General features: G+C 43.4%; 1 long non-coding RNA gene across 1 annotated transcript in view; it reads right to left on the bottom strand.

Moving 5' to 3' along the window:
- LOC145720976 (uncharacterized) overlaps window positions 1-17162 on the bottom strand; it is a 93943-nt gene that overhangs the window by 58989 nt on the left and 17792 nt on the right. The window contains exon 2 of the long non-coding RNA XR_014144376.1: window positions 5775-5837. This is a non-coding gene — a long non-coding RNA (uncharacterized LOC145720976). The remainder of the gene's footprint in view (window positions 1-5774; window positions 5838-17162) is intronic.

Below are 17162 nucleotides of genomic sequence, written 5' to 3'. Positions count from 1 at the left end.
TGCTATCAACATGACTTATCACTGTTGATGTTGACACTGACCATCTAGCTTGGGTAGTTTTTCAGGTATCTTCACTGGGGTTATTAAAAGAAAGTCACTGTGCATGGCCCACACTTAATGGGTAGGAAATTACACTCCATCTCCTTGAGTAGGGGAGTATCTACATAAGTTATTTGGGACCTTCTGTTCAGGAGGTTTGTCTGTTCTCCCTATTTATTTATTTAATAATTTATTTATATCAGTATAGAGTTAGGAATATTTATTTTGTACTTTGGGTACAAACCCAATACTATATTACTTATTTTGTTGCTCAAGTTGTTCCAGCTTTTTCTATGGGGAATTCTTTCAGTTGGTTCCTGTGTCCCATTGACAGACCCCCTCACTTTGCTTTTTGAGTACTTCTTTAATTTCTGGCACTACTAGATGTTCCAGGTTCATCTTGCATAGTTCCTTCCCTAGCCCTAGAATCCGCCATTTCTCCAAGGAGCTCTGGTTCCTTTTGTGGGAGAATGGTATTAGAAACCAAGATCTGAGTACTAGGTGTGTTCATTGCTACTGGGGTGTCATTTTGCTTCTAGATCCACTCAGTGTGGCAGAGCTAGGAAATATATGTGTGTATATTAAGCTGTATATACACACATATCTATATTTATACATACATGTAGATAGATGACATCAGTGTAGATGTAGACACAGACATAGATCCATCTGTATCTATATTAAGTTAGACACGAGTTCATACCATATCAACTTTCATCCAGTACCATGTGGTTCATGCTGGAAGGGGAATTTTGACATCTTAAAAACAGCATAAGGAGGCAAGATAGGGGGAGGGGAGCTCCTAGAGAAAGGATCCATGGGAAGAATCAAAGCAAACCACACAGTTCCCTGCATGTTCTACTGGTTGTATTTCCATTCTGAATGGCCGAGTTTGTGCCCAGGTCTGGGGAGAAAGGACAGGCCATGGCTGAGTGGTCCTCTGACCTCCTCCAATACCAGGTACCCAAGGAATTGTCCTTAGGTTTTGAAGAGGATGCTCCATGGCTCTTTTGTGACTAAGCCAGAAACACTGACATCTTCTGTTCCTAAGGTAACCAACCTTCAATGAGTTCAAAAGGTGTTCAACCAATATTGATACCACACAGGGGAAAGGGAAAGCAAGACCGTCTTCAGTGTCAGAATCAAGAGACAGTGGGTTCTTATGCCAGTCTCTTCCTGGAAATGATTTTGGGCCCCCAATAAGTGTCACTTCAGGATTGCTTAGAACAAGGGTGTCTTAGGGCAAAAGAGGCCTGAGGCATTTTTAGATTCTGAGCTAGATGACAAAAAGCACTGGTTTTGAATCATTCCTCACTGTGAGTAATATGGGCCAGGATAATATGACTCAGAAACCAAAATGGACACACTAATTGGCTGAACTCTGAATTCAATCCAAATATTGATTTTTTTTTTATTGCACTGAAAACAAAAGCAAAGTTATTGTTTTTAAAATCCTACTGGACCAGTTCAAATTAGAACCAGTCTTTGGAATAGGTTGAACCAGAAGAAAAAAAGAATCAGAAAAGCAAAATAATTTCCATAAAAGTATTTCATTCACACAGATATGCACTGTATATGTATTTCTTTCAGTAGCAGCTCTTTGAACTGAATCTCACTTAACCCATTTGTGAGATTAACCAACATGACCCGTGCTCTCTATGGAGTCTATTGGTGGATGTCCTAGAGACTCTGAAGTCTGGTGGCTCATGCGGGACTAGGTAGGAAGTCCTCTGTCTTCTGGTGGATCATGCATTTTGCAAGAGTGCCTTGTATTTGTTCCCAAGTCTGTTTATATCTATTGCTCTTGCTATTCTAATTACATAATTTAATTAGACAGTAAAGAAGCTGATAAACTATAATTGCAAAAAGAAGGACTTTTTGTTTCTATAAACACTAAATGGAATGCTTTGGAAAGACTAGATAAAGGTGTATGGCATTTAAAATGAAAAGAATGAGTGGCTCATTTGCAAAGAAAAGTTCTCAGTAAATCAGTGTACATTTGAATGCTTTATATGAAAAATAAAATTAAGTTAGATATGTTTTATTGTAACAATTCTCTGCTTTTAGCTTAAACATAAATGACCAATTGCCCTTCCCTAGTGTGTCAAATGAGAGGGTTTTCACTTGTATACACATCTTTTCTTCCTTCTGAAACACTGATTTGTCTATGATGATCATACAGGCTTTTTTCCTGGTCAAAGACCTCCAAGACACTGCCATCACCTCCCACAAATCCCAATTCCTAACCCCCTGCACGGTAATTAATAGGAGAAGGAAAGACCAGGGAGAGGCTTAAGGCAGCTCCACTCACAGGCTGTGTCCCTTTGGGAAGCCGCTTTGCTCTCCTGAGACCCAGCTTCTTCACCTGTAAAATGGGGGTGGTGAGAGTTCAGAAGCTCCCCTACTTAAGGACCAAAAGCAAAAGTGCCTTCATACATGAGAACAACACCATCTCCAGGACAATCAGGGCAATTCTGCCTGCTAACAAGAGATGTTTTTAGAGGTCACTTACGCAGTCATTTTGAGCTTACCAAAAACAACAAAAACAATAACTATATTTACAAATAGGTGAAGGAGCCATGTCTACCTCATGAGATCTTGGTGCAGATTAAATGAAATAAAGTATCAGAAGCACTTAGCACAAAGATGGACCCATGCCAAGAGCTCCCTACACTCCGGCTGTTTGGTTGTCTAACCAAGTCACCCCATCTGTGCTGGGGTAGCCAACCCTGAAATGGAATCACGAAGCAGTCTCTTGCACGATGAGGCAAATCCAAGGTGCGGATGCCAAATGGATTCATGCCTCCCACACCTTCCCACCTGGACTAACACGACAGACCCCCCCCCCAACCTCTGGTCACATCCTCCTCCAGACTATTTCCCACCCCACAGCCTGCACTACCTCTTCCCTAACTGCAGCTCTCTCCCACATGGTCCCCAGGCGAAGGGTTTTCCCCTCAGACCGCAAGCCTTTATCAGGGCTGCTTCCCCTCCACTGGGATATCTAATTAGCATCTCATATTAAATGCATCCAAAGAAAAACCAATTCCTTTCTTGGTCTTCCCTCAGTAACCACCCCCAGTAAGACAGCTGGTCAGGCCACAGTCATCTTTGATTCCTTCTATCCCTCAATCCTCAAAGACCATGTATCAGAAGTCCTGTTAGCTCTCTTCCTCCAAACATCCTGGATTTTCCATGATTCACCACCCCCACAGCTGTCGATCCAGGTCAAACCTCCATCCTCTCTGGCCTGGACCCCTACAATATAGCTTCAGAACCGGGTTCCTCCTTCCGCAGCTGCTTCACCTCTGAGTCCTTCTCGCACACACACCCCTCCCCACTTACCAGGCACTGACCATGCTGGGCTTTTTTCTGTTCCTCAAACTTGTCACGCTTATTCCAGCCTCAAGGCTTCTGCACTGTAGTTCCCTCTGCCTAGAACCTTCTTCCAGACTGCCCCATGATCCAATGTCATCACACATGTCACCCCCTCCAAAGGCTTATGCTGGCCAACCGATCAAGCCCCATCCCCAACACAGTCCTCAGAACACACCCAAACTCTCCCTTTAACATTATCCTGTAGCATTGGCATAGCAGTTGTCACCATCTGAAAGTATCTCCTTTCTTTATCTATTCATTGTCTACCCCACCACCTCCACCATTAGAAGATAAATTCTAGGAGTTCAGGGACTGTTTCTCTATTGCTCACCATGTAACCCCAGCACCTAGAGCAACACCTGACACATAGTAGATGCTCAGTAAAAGTGGTTGAATACATGAACACCCAACACAGTTTCCTTCCTCCCCTCGTCCAGCCACCCTTAGGCCTTGACTTCCACTTTCTCTTTCAGTTATAGCTCAGGCATCACACCTCGACCTGCCTGCCCCTCCCCTGGGCAGTTAGCCATTCTCTCTGTGCTCTCCCTTTCACACAGTTCCATCAGAGCACTTACTACATTCTTCTTCTTCATTCTCTTTACCATATCCCCAACTAGACCAGGAGCTCTGAGACCAGGGACCACATATTACCCAATCCTCCAGCCCAACACACAGAGCAATTCTCTACACCTCCAACCACTTTGCATGCCCTGAGGGCTAGATATGAAATAGTCTTTCCCTCCACCCCATTCTCAATCATGGTGCCACCTTTATAGCGCATATCATTATCTCAAATCATCTCATCTCTACTTACTGATTTATTTGTTCTTCATATCTATTATCTGTCTTCCACCTATATCCCTAGTGACCAGAACAATGGTTGACACATTGTAGGCACTCGATTAAAGATTTGTTTACAAAGGACCCATTCAACATGTTTGTTAGATGAAGGCCTAGTTAATTGGTAAGCCACCACGAGCACTATAAATAGGGTACTCAAAGGTAGGGAGATGCAATGCTGTGTTTACAGCAGTTACTCATAGTTTCCAAAACAAGACCCATGGACGTAATTCATGAAAATTAAATCACATTAGGAAGCACATGTTGAAGGTGAGAGGGAAAAGAGGGCAATAGAGATGTGGCTAATGAGCAAAACAGGTCTTGAACTGCCCGGGGCATCCAGCGCCTAATTACTACTTGGTTGCTTCTTTTGTTTGGCATTGAGAGCCCAGATGGGAGCAGCAAGTCTCTCTAGTAATTCTCTTCCAGTTAGTCCAATTAGAGACCGGTCCAGAGATAATTGCCCAGATGTTTGATTTCATCAGAGGTTGCATTGCATATGCAGCCCACGAAGATTATCATAGATATTGGCATACAGAGGATGGGGGGAAGGGATGACACTCAGCAAAATAGGTCGCAAATGCAAGTTCCAAGAGTAAAGGAGTTTCAGCAGCCCCTTTCCAAGGAGAAGACCTCAGGTCATCTGCCTTCTACAGGCCCCTGACCTGGGCCAGCTGGGCAGCAGGAGCATAAGATTTGCTGGTGACGTCAGCTTGGCAACTTCGGTGTGACATGTAAATAATACCAACCACGTTAAGTCACTGTAGGTCCACAGGATGGTTGAGGACATGGGCAACGTGACAGCCACAAGGGCAGTGAAAGTGGAGGCTGGGCCTGAGCCAGCAGAACAGAGGCCAGCTCAGGGCTGCCAGCAACCAGCCCCAAAATAATGTTTCGTCATGATGGCATGGAGACCTGGCCAGAACAGGTCCACCTCAGTGGAGGGAAAGGTCTGGCTAATTCCAAACAGGTCATCAAATATAGAAATGCACCCAAGAACTAGATGCACTTCACCTTGGGCCAGGGTGTCTGTGAAGGAGAAAAGTCACTGATTTCTACTTTATTCTTCCTAGGAATCAGATAGGCCAGTTAATCATGTCTGAAGTCCAGAGGAGACAGGAAGAGCGTCTAGCACAGTGGTTCCCACCCTTGGCAGCACAATGGAGTCTGGCAAGCTTACAGAATACCGATGCCTGGACTCCACTCCCGAAGATTTGGATTTTATTGGACTTAGACCAGGGTGCAACCTGGAAATTGGGCAGGGACTTTAATGTGAAGCCAGGTGAGCCCCACGGCTTAACACAGGATGAGGAAGCTCGGAAACCCATGGACACTCCCGGAAACTCCCATCACCTCCTGGACTCATTTTAAGCAAAGAGGAAAGAAAAGGACCACTCTTGTCACAAAAGGGTCCTTCTGGGACATACAGAATACTGTTACAGGTTTTATTGAACCTCATCATTTTCTATAAAATCCTAATTCCTGAGGCTAGCTAGCACTCTGGGGCCTCTACCTACCTGCTCATATAGTCCTCCAACAAATCCTTATGGAGCACCTGCTATGGGCCCAAGGTTCTTGTTCTCATGAGGCTTTTGTTCTGCTAAGGGAGAGAATAAATAATGAAACATCACAAATAGAGTAACCTGATACAACAAAAAGTACAATAAAATAAATAAAATAAGGTGATGTGACCTAGAGAGACAGGTAAGGAAGTGAAAGCTACTTTCAATGGTCAGAGAAGGTATGCTTGATGAGATAATATCTGAGCCGAGTCCTGAGCATCGCGGAGCCAGCTCACGAGAGCCTGAGAGAAAAGCATTCCAACAGAGGGAACAGCAAGTGCAAAGGTCCCAGCCTCAGTCTCCTGGTGGCTCCACCTCAGCTCCTCTGCTGTCCTCCGGCGTGTCACCACCTCCCCTGCCTTTGCACTTTGGATTTGTGCACCAGAGGTGCCATCTTCCCACGTGAATCTATTGCTTCTTCAAGAACCTCCTCCTCCAAGAAGGTTCCCACGCCCATCCCTCTGCATCTGGCCACTCTTTCCCTCACCTCAAATGCCTGTGAATGCCCTTGGTAAACCGCAGTGGGTAGAAGAGCACAAGACATGATTGTTGCTCCTCATACCTCCTTAGCATCAGGCCTGAATCGGCACTGAATCATCCCACCCTGGGTTTTATTGTCTTGTTGTTTCACCTGGTACATCTGGTCTCCTCCTATGGGATCGCTGGTTCTTCAGGGCATAGATCCGGTTTTCGGCAACTATCCCTAATTACTTCTAGAACAGAAGCATTCATTCACAGCCCCTGATCAGAGCTGTTTATACGAGGAGCCGACTAGGTTGTCAATTAAGAGTTTGTGTGAATGGAAGAATTAATCAGTAACCATGCAGCCTTCATTCTATTTTGCACTAGCATTATCTCCAATTTATAGATGAGGAAACGGAGGCACAGTGAGACCAGGCTGCTTGTCCCAGGTCACACAGCTGGTAAGTGGCAGAGCTGGGATTTGAACCCAGGCTGTCTGGTATTCGGTGCTGTACCATGCGCTGCATAACGTGTCAGAAAGAGTGAAGGTCAGTAGTCCCATTCTCAAATTTTTCAATAGAGAAACTAAAATTTACAAAAGAATTAACAGAGGTGGCCTGGTTCAGAGACTGAGTTGGTGCCAGAGCCAGGGTGGGTATTCACGGCCTTGGATGCCAAGGCCTCTGGGCTCTCTGCTTTGCTATGTCCCTTTCAGAAAGGTCAAAACTCGGCGGGATTCAGTCAAAGTATCAGATCATCACTGTGTCCTCTACTGAATTTAGTGCTGCCAGGGAGCTCCTGACAATAAGTGAAAATGTCTAATGAAATGACAAATGGTCAGCAGGCCAGAGCATATTCATTCACTTTAAATATTTTTTTCTTTCTCTCTCTTTCTTTCTTTCCTTCCTTTTTCTTTCTTTCTTTCTTTCTTTCTTTCTTTCTTTCTTTCTTTCTTTCTTTCTTTCTTCCTTCCTTCCTTCTTTTCTTTTCTTTCTTCCTTCCTTCCTTCCTTCCTTCCTTCCTTCCTTCCTTCCTTCCTTCCTTCCTTCCTTCCCTCCTCTCTCTCTTTCAACTGCTTGAAATGGTGGAGATGGGGAAGGATAGGAGAATGAAGTTAACACTTATCAAGCACCCTGAGCAAGTCCCATAACCTATCTGTAGTATATAATGGAGGGTTGCCAGCTTTCACAAATAAAAAATACAGGATACATTAAAAACCAAAAAAAAAAAAAAAAGCAATAAAAAATACAGGATACATACTTAAATTTGAATTTCAGATAACAAGAAAATATTTTAGCATAAGTATGTCTTATGACTATTTGGGACATACTTACACTACAATCTTGGCTTAATGAAACCTGCCTCAAAGGACTATCCTGAGGATTAACCACACACCAAATGAAAAGTGCTCATAGGTACCTAACTAGCAAGTTGGCAACTCTTGGCTGAAGTTGCAGCTCTAGGTCTGATCAAAGACTGCTTTTCTCCCTTTATCTTACAGTTGAGAATAAATAACTCTGCACCTTTACACATATTAGAAAAGTGGTCATTGTGGATTACTGACTCACAGTTTCCTAAGAAAACTTACCTCGAGAAACCATGCCCCACTCTCAGCATGTGAGGCTCTCTGCTGTCTCCTTGCCCCAAGGAAAGAAAGGGGACAGGTTGGACTCTGGTGGCTAAACCAGTGAAGTCCAGAAAAGTTCCTCATGAGACATGATAATAGAAGCAATAACAGGATAGTGGTTTTGCAAACAAACTTAACTGCACTGAGCAAGAGGGGAACATGAGATGGGGAGGTAGTGAGGGAGGAGGGGGGAGTGGAAGGGAGATAGAGCCTAGGGAGGCCACAGGAAGAAAGCTTGTGGGAACATGTCAAGTGAGAAAGATCTGTTCCTCCTAAATGAGAACATCTGAGCACCTTGCCTGATGCACTGACAGGAGGGAAACTTGCGTCAAGGGTTCTCGGACAACCTCAGGCACATCTGGGAAGCTAACAAGTTCCCTCTGCCCTTTCAGTGGTTAACACCAAGTCTGACCAGCTCCCCATCAAGCAAACCCCCAACCTCTCAGAAGCACTGTCCCAAGAAAAGCACCGCCATAATTCACCACCCCCATCCCAGGTTCGGCACAGCTCTGTTTTCCTGTCCAAGGTGCCCCCCTCTCAGACCCCAACCAGCTTATCTGACAAACTAATCACAGGACTGGAACATTCTCTCTAGGGAGAATACACATTTTGATAACACTTTCTGGAATGACCTTTTACCCTTCTCTCCTGCGTTTTACTTCTTATTGTTGTCTAATTAGTTATCTGCTCTAAGTGGGAGAGGGAGTGCTTTTCAAGTAGAAGAGAGGGTAAAAATGAGATCTTTGGGTATCTCTCCAAATGCATTCCAGGAGCAGGGAATACAGTAGGCGTGTAGGAGGCGTCCAATAATTTTGTGTTGGGATGAATCAATTAATACGTGCTGGTGGCTCTCCTGATTTCAGAAAAGGTCATCCTCAGTACTGTTCTTAGCAAGCATGTCTGAGGGCACATCCATAGCAATTGCGAGCCTCAGTGCCGTCATCGGTTACCACCCCCAGCAGCCATTGTATAACGATCTGCTCTGGGAGCCACAAGGAGAGAAAGTCCCCCTTCAGGCACATGTGTGGAAGAGAATTCTGGAGATGACAATAGGAATAATGTGCACATCTCCCAGGTGGAATGGCAGGTTTCTGATTGCTATTATTACTACCAATATTGTGCAATGCTTTTGCGCAACTGACAATGCACTAGGTGTTATGAGGAGTTTAAATATCAGGCTCCCCAACCTCCAACTCATGTCTGAGACTCCATGGCCTGTGCTGGCCTGCCCATTGGAATGGAAAACACAAGATACTCTCTACTTCCTTACTCAAAGCCTTGGGGACATAGGCAAGCTTTCCTGGGGATGGGGGTTGCCAATCAACCATGTTTGTCTTTGCCCACTCTTTTTTCTACATTCTGATTATTCAGGTGTAGAAGAAAGTAAAGAGGTGATAGGGAAGCCTCTATCTCAGGGGCTCCTGAATCTCTGGTAGGTTCTGAGGACTGAACCTCAAGAACAATGTGTGAAGCTAATACGAAACAGTGTCTTATAGCCTTTCTCACTCACCAAAAATTATTTACAAGGAATGGTGAACATTTACCACATCTCAGAAAACGAGGATTGCTTACAACCTAATACCAGAATCAATCTGATATCAGAAGCAGATGCAGTTGGCTTGAGAGAAATACTGATTGACCTATTCATGCTTTACCTTGTGGACAAGAGATCCAATTCTCTCTAAGTCAGTGAGAAGAGAGTTCATTTCTTCCACACACCTGCTCCTTGACTCAGAGACACAGAGAATGGATCAATCTTAAAACTCTACTGTTTGGGTGATAATTTTTTGCAGCAGCCAGAGTACAGTTTTATACACACGTGTGTGTGCATCTACACACGCACACACACGCACACCACAAAATCCTTCCATATCCTTACAGAGATGGCAACTCTCAAGCAAGCAACAGGGTAAGAGGTGGAAAATGGTGGGGAGTGTCCCTGCCAGGAGCCCCTGTGGATCCTGAAGGTGGAATGGAGTCAGCATAAATAAAATTTTGAAAGCTGTGAGGATAATAGGAAGAGCCTACTGGAGACATTTGTTGGACAGTCGGGGGTTACAATTTCTCATGCATTAGAGATAGAAAATCACACATCAATCCAGCAGTGTCAAACTACATGGATGCCACTAGACCCAATAGAGGGAGTGAGAAGAACAATCAGCCGTCCCCCCAACTGTTGGCATTAGAAGGATATTCAAGGGGTGTTTGGGTGGCTCAATCGGCCGACTCTTGATTTCAGCTCAGGTCATGAGATCAAGCCCCACCTCAGGCTCTGTGCTCAATGGGGGAGTCTGCTTAAGATTCTCTCTCTCCCTCTGCGCCTCCCCCCTGCACTTTCTCTCTCTCTCCAAAATAAGTAAATAGATCTTTAAAAAAAGGAGGAGGAGGAGGAGGAAGAAGGGCACCTGGGTGACTCAGTTGGTTAAGTGTCTGCCTTCCGCTCAGGTCATGATCCCAAGACCCTGGGATAGAACCCCATGTCGGGCTCCCTGCTCAGCAGAGAACCTGCCTCTCCCTCTCCCTCTGCCACTCCCCCTGCTTGTGCTCTTTTGTGCTCTCTCTCTCTCAAATAAATAAATAAAACCTTAAAAAAAAAAAAAGAAGGATATTCAAGTAGCATCCAAAAGGATAGCGGTTCCCAGGGCAAGCTACATAGTCTGTTGGTTAGCCATCACTGCATCTGGATAAATCTTCTCATTCAAAGATGAATAAGCAGGTGAAACTACTTACTTCTGAACGTCCAGTAATTTCAACCTATTTGTACTTTTCCGTAGTACATGAAAGTAATATTTAACACTTATTTTTTGAAGTAAAACTTAATCTTTGGGGATATACAATGTAAATAGGGACTTAAGAGTAATAGTTCCATTCATTTCCAGGTCTGCTTCATGTATGATTAAGTAAAACAAGGCACAATAGCCATCCTTTCCATTATGTTACAACACTGATCATGTGCCTTGATAAAATGGCTGATTAGATGTTAATTTGCCTACAAAACACAGCCATTGGTTTGTATACTTTGGCCTTTTCTCAGCCCAGGGAATTTTTGTCAATTTTTCTTCAAGGGGAATTCTTCAATTGCCCTTTCTAGTCTTCTGTGTCTGTGATGTTAATTTATTTTATTGCAGAAAAGACCTGATCTTTATTACTCAGAATCCTTATTCTTTTTTTTAATTAACATATACTATATTATTATTATTAGTTTCAGAGGTAGATTTTAGTGGTTCATCAGTTGCATACAACACCCAGTGCTCATTACATCAAGTGCCCTCCTTAATGCCCATCACCCAGTCACCCCATCCTCCCATGCACCTCCCCTCCAGCAACCTTCACTTTGTTTCCTATACTTAAGAGTGTCTTATGGCTTGTTTCCCTCTCTTTTTTCATCTTACTTTATTTTCCCTTCCCTTCCCTTATGTTCATCTATTTTGTTTCTTAAATGCCACATATGAGTGAAATCATGTGGTATTTGTCTTTCTCTGACTTATTTCACTTAGCATAATACCCTCTAGTTCCATCCACAGCGTTGCAAATGGCAAGATTTCATTCTTTTTGATGGTTAATATTTCACTATATATATAAATATATATATCACATCTTCTTTATCCATTCATCTGTCAATGGACATCTGGCTCTTTCATATTTTGGCTATTGTGTATGGCTTTTATTGCAATGTAAAATAAAAGGATTAAGTATTTTTAACTAAGATGAATAAATAAAGAGACAAACTATGCAAAAATGTTGAAGAACAAGGAAAAAACACCATTCTGAAGATTCAAGAGTATGTCCAGAAGAAATTATTTCAAAAACTTCAGCATCAATAGAAAGAAAAATGACATTCCTTCTGTAAAATAGACAGAAATCCATAGAGATCAAACTGAGCCTCATAGAAAACTAGATGAGGTATGGGATTATTTCAGAGCCGTAAAAACACAATAGCATATTTCAACTCTGCATTAGAAGGAATAAAGAGAAAAACTAATCCTATGAAAAGTATGCCAGTAGTGCAAAGGGTAAATTTGGAGTGGTATTCTAGAATGTAGGGGAAAAGAACAAGCAAGTAAATATTTAAAAAGAGATACAAATTTAGATGAGGATGCCAAGTTAAAAATATACATATAAGTGTTGTACATGAAGAAACAAAATTGCAGTTGAAGTGATAATCAAAGATATAATTGAAGAAAATTTTCCTGTGCTGAATAAAGGCCAGAGTATACAAGCCAATGGCCGTGTTTCATAGGCAAGTCAACACCTATGTTTTATGTGTTTTAAAAAGAACATACCCCTGGACATATCATGGCAGTTTTTTAATTAAAAGGATAAAGAAAAAAGAAGTTTAAAAAATAAAAAAGGATATAAATTAGTCAGTTATGAAGTTTCTTCTCTGTAGCACTACAGTCTTCCCAGAATAAAATGAGTGGTTTTCAGAAAATTTTGAAGAAAAAATGTTGGATCCTAAACTATGATATACCTAGCCAAGTTGTTGTTTGCGGATGATAGGAAACAAAAAGAAAATCTTTGATTAGGAAGGATTTGGAAAAATACACCTCCCTCATATTGTCCCTAAAAAATATTGCAAGTCAATGAAATCCAGTTGGTCAAAAGATGAGTCAGAATTAAGTATTTAAAAATGAAGAAATAGGGGCGCCTGGGTGGCTCAGTCGTTAAGCGCCTGCCTTCGGCTCAGGTCATGATCCCAGGGTCCTGGGATCGAGCCCCACATCGGGCTCCCCGCTCGGTGGGAAGCCTGCCTCTCCCCCCTCCACTCCCTCTGCCTGTGCTCCTCTCTCACTGTGTCTCTCTCTGTCAAATAAATAAATAAATAAATAATCTAAAAAAATAAATAAATAAATAAATAAAATAAAAAATAAAAATGAAGAAACTACAGCATAAAAGAACTAGCAGTGAAAATGTAAATCAGCCAAGCACCGACCTTAGTCTATAAATAGGATTCAAAGGCAAATAACAAAGCCATTCATAAAAGATAAGATATAGAATAAAAAATAATTTGATGATAATAATCAGGGCCTTAAATTCCAGGTCATCTTTACAAAAGCCAGGAAAAAATAAGTAAACAGGTTTCAGATTCTTTTTCTTACCTAGCAGGGAGTCCAAAAGTATTATTTTATTTTTACTTATGATCATTAGAAAAACATAGCTTAAAAGTTTTTTTTGGAAAAACTTAAAAGAAAGCCACTAGTAAAAATATAAACAGTCTGAAAAAGGCAAAAGTAAACAGTCCAGTGTCAGTCTCTGTCAACCAATTCCATTTTACTTCTCTACCTTTCCTAATAAGTGGGTGGGGAGTAAGACTTATCCCTGCCCCCAAGGAACTATAGGACAGGAAAGAGATGGAAACACATTCTGTCTGACGTGAGAGCTTTTCAAAAACGTATGTTTAATTTCTCCATTTATGGGGTCCTGGGATTCGTGGTGGGTGGGGTGTGAAGTGGGAAGGAAGAAAGTTGGGGAAGGCTTCCCGTCAGAACACTCAGAACACTTAAATGATTTATTTGTCTGTCTTCCCTATAGACTCTAAGCACCACAAAGGCAGGGACCTTTTCTGTCTCCCTAGTGTCTTACTGGATAGACTGTTGGATGGATGGCTGGATGGCCGGATGATGGATGAGTGGATGATGGATGGATAGGTGGATGATGGATTGATGGATGGATGATAGAAGGATGGATGGATGGATGGATGATGGATGGATGGATATATGGACAAACAGATAGATGAATGGACCCTTGGTTAATTAGACCCTTACCTTGCTCAATTTGCATTTCCCCTAGGGATCCTAATTAATCCTACCTCTAAGGGAATAAAGTTCACCCTCTCTCTGTAGGTCATCCACTTTCTATACCACAGCAGCAAGTTGAAACCATGGCTGGGGGGCCTGGAGGGAGTGTTGTTCCTGCCTAAATGCCTGTCTCACCATCAGGGAGTGCCTGCCCTGGGGAGCAGAGAGGCCAAGGCAGTGTATTATTCTTTGTGACTCACAGTGCTAAAACGGGAGAGTAAGAATGCATCCTTGATCACATTATTTCTTTCTTCTCAATTTGACTTAGAGCCCAGAAAGCTGATCTGTGGCATAAATGAAGTGTGAGGTCAGACTTGAGCTTGTGGGGAGAAGGCAGGGCAGACAGCTGGATTATATACCAATAATCCACCAACAGTCCTAACCTTGTCTCTGTCAGCCCTTTTTTCCCCCTTGCCCTCCCAAGGGGGAGAAAAGATATTTTCTGGTGGGGAGGCAGGGTGGAGGAAGCGTTGGGGATGCAGTCATTTGCGCTACTGGCCTAGTAAAAGTAGCCCCAGGCTTTCAGCTCCCAGAGGACAGTCGTCATGGCAACCTTGGGATCAAGGAGCAGACTCTCCTTAGGCCACTGTCTGGAGTACAAAGTCCCTGTTCAGCTTTTGACAAGCTGATTTAAAAAAACACATCCAGCCAAATAGATACAGACACCGATAGACTGGTACTCATATACATAGAAAAGTTTTTAATCATACAGCAGCAGTCAAGTTCCTTCCTACAGCTTTTAATGATCCAGTTCACCGAAACCTCATTTTTCTCTTCACCTGTGGGAACAAGAAATACTCTGATGCCAGCAGAGACAGCCTACCAGTCACCAAGAAGCTGTCACAAAGCCTTGCATTCTTGAAACCCAGCTCCTGGGCACCACCACAGCCCTGGTTTGCTGCTGAAAGTAAGGCCTGCCCCTGACGGGTGTTAGGAGGACACAGCATAATGGAGGACATTTTGTGGCTTCTTAGCCGGTAGCTGTCAGATCTGCTGCTGACCCGAACCAGTCTGCCTTTCCTCGGGTATCCAGGCCCAGGGCACCCAGACAGGAAAGAGGCCTCCTGAGACTAAGTGCCTGTAATGTCAATGCAAAATTCTATGAGGAAACTTATGGCTTTATGAATTTACTTGAAATAGTAAAATATAAAGAACTGGCAGCTTGATTGGCGTTGAAGCCAGAGCTTCTGGCTTCAGGCCAGAGACATATAGAAGCTCAGAGGAGGTCCCTTTGCTGAGGCTCAGCCTCTAACTGTTCCTTCTCTGGCCACCTCAGGATACAAACCACAGTATAATACTAACCATAATTTACTGTGAACCTACACTGTGCCGGCCACTTTACTGGATGCTTCACATACATTATTTCTTTGTGACAAGGTTGGTTATCCCCATTTAACAGATGGACAAAGTAAGGCTAGAAGAATATAAATTACTTGCCCAAGACCATCTGGATGCCGGGAAGAAATGTCGATTCTCCCGAGTCTTTCTGCCATCAAAGCCTGAGTCTTGACTCGTTATGCTACTGACTTTCACCAAAAGGGGGGGCAAGGAGCTGAAGTCCTCATTTATTTTGGGTTCCCATATGTTCAGACCCTAAACTAAGACATCTCCCAGAGAAAGTCAGGACACAATGTTAAGACGAAAAGTATAGAACTCTCAAAGACAAATAGATTTATGAATTGAAAGTAGGTTGGTTGGGGTTACATGTGGGTGGTAGATAATGGTTTTGGGATTGGGCTTGGGTTATTTGTGTGTGTTTGCTTTGAGGTAAACACCAAGACTCGATTTGTCTCTTCCTAACATTTAATGTAGAGCCAGAATTCTCCTAGCAGGTCAGGCCAAAGGAATGGGCCTGTTTTTTCTAAACCTTAGAAGCTAGAGTATTTATTAAAGTTGGTCAGACATTGATACTGCACACCAGGGCTCCTCTGAATACCTGACAGGGCTGGATTTCAGAAGGTCTAATTTGTTAGAGAACATAGGGGAAGCTCCAAGATGCCGGCCAGTGGATAGTGTCATGTTAGTTCACTCCCAGAAATCCCTACCTATTGTCCTCACAACAAACCCTTGGTTGGCTCACTAGCTGGAGGAGAAATAAAACAGGCATTTCCGAGCAATATGGAAGTTTTTTTTCCCTTGTGTTGACTCTGAGGCTAAGGACTAAAGCACTAGCATTGGGGCTGGGCAGACTTCAGATCAGTTCCCAACCTTGAACTCAATAACTCTTGCTCTGTGGTGTAAAGCAGTTATTTTACTTTTCTCTTTATCATGTTATTGGATTTGATTGAAAGGAGGGACCTCCAGACTACTCCAGAGCACCATTTACAGTGCGGTCTAATGGACATGTACCAAGCGGTACATGACTGCCCTGCTAAACCTATCCAGGGGGGGCGGGATAGGAAGTCCACCTAACAGTGCTCCCTCTCTTTTCCTAATCTCCGTTCTGTTATGCTCAGGTCAAGAACTATACATCATTGGGCGCCTGGGTGGCTCAGTCGGTTAAGCGACTGCCTTCGGCTCAGGTCATGATCCTGGAGTCCCTGGATCGAGTCCCACATCAGGCTCCCTGCTCGGCAGGGAGTCTGCTTCTCCCTCTGACCCTCCCCCCTCTCATGTGCTCACTCTCTCTCATTCTCTCTCTCTCAAATAAATAAATATCTTAAAAAAATAATAAAAATAATAAAAAGAAAAAAAGAACTATACATCATTTACCCACCATGTGTCAGCCACTGGGCCAGGCCCTAGGGCTAGAGAGACAACTGAGACAAGGTTCTTCCTGTCCAGACACTCCCATTCTAATAAGAGGGACACAGACAGGTAAATATAATTGCAATGAGGGGAGGGTATGAGGCATATAATATTAAAAGTATGCAGAAGGGGGGGCGCCTGGGTAGCTCCGTCGGTGAAGCGTCCGACTCTTGATTTCGGCTCAGGTCATGATCTCAGAGTCGTGAGATCGAGCCGTGTCAGGCTCCACGCTCAGTGGGGAATCAGCTTGAGAGTCTCTCTATTCCGCTCCCTCTGCCTCTCTCCCCCACTCTCTCTCTTTCTCTCTCACTAAAGTAAGTAAATAAATCTTAAAAAGTGTGCAGAAAGAATGGAAATACTACAGACAACTGAGAAATTTATCATCTGACAGGGTCAAGGAAGACTTTCAGAGAAGCTGATACACAAATTAAGTTTCAAAGGATGAGCAGGAGTTCAGAGGTGAAAGTAGAAGAGATGGCAAAGGGAAGAAAGAGCGGGCAAAGGCACAGAAGCAAGAAACAGAGGGGCCTCGGGCCTTTTATGTGATGCGGCTCCTCACCTGTCATATCCGCAGCATGGCTCAGAAGCATGGGGAAATCACCAGCTCTGACAGCTATTAAACAGTTCCTCTCTCCAGCTCCCTGCCTGTACCCCCATGGGTCCCTGACCCCCTTGCCTCAGGTCTTCTGCTCCTAGTCCTGGCCTCTG

Source organism: Leptonychotes weddellii, chromosome 4 (genome assembly GCF_054177405.1).
Source record: "Leptonychotes weddellii isolate Sample4059 chromosome 4, ASM5417740v2, whole genome shotgun sequence".
Lineage (NCBI taxonomy): Eukaryota > Metazoa > Chordata > Mammalia > Carnivora > Phocidae > Leptonychotes > Leptonychotes weddellii.
This window is presented reverse-complemented; position numbering and strand designations above follow the sequence as displayed.